Source organism: Miscanthus floridulus, chromosome 4, assembly GCF_019320115.1.
Source record: "Miscanthus floridulus cultivar M001 chromosome 4, ASM1932011v1, whole genome shotgun sequence".
NCBI lineage: Eukaryota > Viridiplantae > Streptophyta > Magnoliopsida > Poales > Poaceae > Miscanthus > Miscanthus floridulus.
In genome coordinates this window covers 124420-128132 of record NC_089583.1, presented here as the reverse complement: position 1 = coordinate 128132, position 3713 = coordinate 124420, and positions in this window count along the sequence as shown.

Below are 3713 nucleotides of genomic sequence, written 5' to 3'. Positions count from 1 at the left end.
GCCTTCGAACCCCGGTCAGGCGCCGCTTATATTGAATATGGATTTAGCATATAGCTTAATCGAAACAAAAGCAGGGGTCGGTAACGTTACCTTGGTGGTATGAGCCATGAGAAGCTCCTACCAGACATGTCCGTGCTAGGTTCGGGTCTGATGTTTGCGATGAGGCCAGCGTAACCTGCATAAGTATCACAATTTTTGTTTCCATTTCTTGGTGGCAATCTGAGCCGTACGATTGGCTTTTAAGCGATCTGTCAGCCTCCCCCCAAAAGGGGTTCTGTAGGTGGACCCCTCCAAACTCCTTTCGGGAAGGCGAGAGCTAAGGCTAGTAGTGCGAGGAACTATGAACGCGATTATGCTGGTGAACCAAAAAATACCATAGCCGTCGAGGCGTAGGGTCTGGTGGTTCATCTAGTTGTACTTACCGTTTTATTCCTACATGTCGTGCTTTTGGTTCCCCAAACATAAGGAGGGGTTGGGATAAGAGGGTATTTACACAAACAGGCACCCTCAGCAGCCCTCGAGCGATGTCCGTGCCCCTACTGTTGCTGGGGTTGGAGGCTCTGTAGAGAATTTAATACTCAAAGTAAGTAAACAAGGGTACTTATCTTTTAATTGGTCGTCCGTTCATTTGTTTTGCCTAGGTCGCCCGATCGACCTAGGAGGCCCGTTGGGCTCCCCCTAGAGGGAGGTTCCATTATTGGGTTGTTCCATGGGCCTGCCTAGGGAAGCAGAGAGTCGCCTGTAGGTGAACATGCCCTGGTTCTCATGCCCAGGGCGCATTAGTGGTGGGCCATGCCTGAGTGATGTTTTGTCTTACCAGGTGGTGTCTCGTCGACCAGAGCACATCCCGTCATTTCCGGTGCGTCCCCTTGGATTCCCATCAGCATTTATTTCCCACCTGCATTCGTATTGACTGGGGGGAAGGCAGAGAGTTTTTTGTCCCAACCTTTCGCCTTTCCTTAGCCGTTGATCCCCTCTTCCTTAAATATGAGGGGAGGGAAGCTCTCGTCCCACTTCTTGGCCTGCCTCTGAGCCACCACCTCTTCTCCTTCTTTCCACCGAATGCGTCCGTGCATCGCGGCGGTTCCTGAGTGAGGGAGGGTAATGCCAGAGGGAGAGAGACTCACTGATCTGCTCGTGAATCCAGAGTGTGATATCGAGCTAGAGGTCATCCAACATAGATGATATGGTGTGGGTCACCTTTGCCATGGAAGTGTCACTGCCGTCGAAGGAGAAAGGGCCCTAGAGGGTGCTAAGCATCGTTGGCCTCGTCATCATTTGCTGCGGCCTTCCTACGGCCGGAGGCGCCCCTCGCTCAGGTGCCATTGTTGGGGTTGCGGTTGATGATGATGGCGTAGTCCTCGGATGCCCTGGTGGAGGCACCGTTGTCCGGGTTGTGGCCGATGCTGATGGCGTAGTCCCCGGATGCCCCGGTGGAGGGGCACCATAGTCGCCGGTGTGGTGCTTGACATTGCAGATGACGGCTCCTTCGAGGATCCCATGGAGCGGCGGGGCATCGCCGATGGAGAGCATGGCATGGCGGCCGTAGTAGACGAACTAGGCCCGTGTACATGCCAGGACGTTGCTGATGGAGAGCTTGGTGCGACGGCTACAGTAGTACTTGTAATAAAACTAGGCAAAGACTGTAATTGAGTAAGTTTCATGGGGGAGCCCCCGAGTAAATAGTTTTCTCAATTTACGAGTACATTAGTCCTTTTCATGATGAAATTACTTTGTAAGTGGTGGATTTGTGCAAAGAATGAACAAATTTTCATCTTTTGTTATGGCAAATAGCTTTTCAGCTTCCTCTTTTTGTAGAAGAGGTTCCAGTGCCCTCCGCCCCTTCCCATGGCCCAAGTTGTAAGAAACTAGGAGTACAGGTGAATTAATTCTGATCACGTTGGTGAGCAAAGAGGTTGTAGCCGCTGGGGCGTGGGTCTCCCGCAGTCCTACTAGTTGTACTCAGAATTTGTTCCTGAAATCTTAGTCCATTAGGACTTGTTTACAAGAAGAACAGAAAACTTAGATAAAGTTTTCAAAGATAATACAGGAAGTGTTTGCAAGATAAACGTACTTGTACTTGTATCAGCCCCCGAGTGAGGTCTGGCCCCTCACAATTGCAGGGGTCGGATGTCACTAAAGATCGGGGATTTGTAAAGATAAAAACTGATAAGAAGAAACATGCGTTTATTTAAGGGTAAAAACGACGTAGCTGTTCAATGTTCTAGGCGTTGGTGAAGACCTCACCGTTGATGGTTTTCAACTTGTAGGTGCCTGGGCAGAGTACTTCTGTGATGACGTACGACCCCTCCCAGGGTGGGGAGAGCTTGTGGTGGTCCTTGTTGCTCTGGACGAGGTGGAGGACAAGGTCCCCAATGTTGAAGGCTCGGTCCCGCACCCATCGGCTGTGGTACCATCGCAACGCCTGCTGGTACTTGGCCGAACGGAGGAGGGCGATGTCGTGAGCTTCGTCTAGCTGGTCCATGGCATCTTGGTGGGATGCCTCGACCCCCTATTTGTTGTATGCTCTGATTCTTGGCGCTCCATAGTCAAGGTCCATTGGGAGAACGGCTTCGGAACCATAGAACATGAAGAAAGGTGTGTAGCCGTTGGCCCGGCTGGGAGTTGTCCTCAGGCTCTAGAGCACCGCTGGGAGCTCGGCAACCCAACGTGTGCCGAACTTGTTTAATCGGTTGAAGATCCTGTGCTTGAGGCCCTACAAGAGCATGCCGTTCGCACGCTCAACCTGTCCATTCGTCCAGGGGTGTGCGACAGTCGCCCAATCGATCCGGATGTGTTGTTCATCATAGAATCGAATGAATTTCCTACCAGTGAACTACGTGTCATTGTCTGTGATGATGGAGTTCGGTACTTCAAAACAGTGGATGATGTCGAGGAAGAACAACATAGCTTGTTTAGATTTGATCATGGAGATCGGTCAAGCTTCGATCCATTTCGTAAACTTATCTATGCTGACAAGCAGGTGGGTGAGGCCCCTGGGCGCCTTTTTGAGTGGCCCAACCAGGTCAAGCCCCCAGACCATGAAGGGCCATGTGATGGGGATCATTTGGAGCGCCTGGGCCGAGAGGTGAGTCTACCAAGCATAGTACTGACACCCTTCGTAGGTGCGTACAATTTGCTCGGCAGTCAGCTACTGCAGGTGGGCCAGTAGAAGCCCTGTCGGAATGCATTTCCCACCAAGGTCCTTGGCGTGGCATGGTGACCGCAGACCCCACCATGGATATTGCTTAGTAGAAGTTTTCCCTGTTTGCTTGGGATACAGAGCTGTAGGATCCTAGTGTGGCTCCATTTGTAGAGTTCGCCTTCTAGAAGAACGAAGGACTTGGCACGACATGTGAGCCATCGGGCTTCCTGTCTTGTCTGCCGGTAATGTGTCGTGGAGGAGGTAGTCGAGGTAAAGCAGTTCTCCAGTCGTTGGGAGGGTCGAACTCTGCTGTTGGATCCTCTTCGAGCTCCATGACCTCAGGGTCAGGTGGAGCGGTTGGTGGGTCCACCCCCGGGGCCGAATCAGGCGGGCCATCATCGGCTCATTCCGACCCCTCATAGCGCACCGAGGGCTTGTGTTTATCGCTGGTGAAGACAGCCATCGGCACTGGCTCTCGGGCAGATGCTGCTTTTGCGAGCACGTCGGCTGCTTCGTTGAGGCGCCTTGGGATGTGATTGAGTTCGAGACCGTCGAATCTATCCTCCAG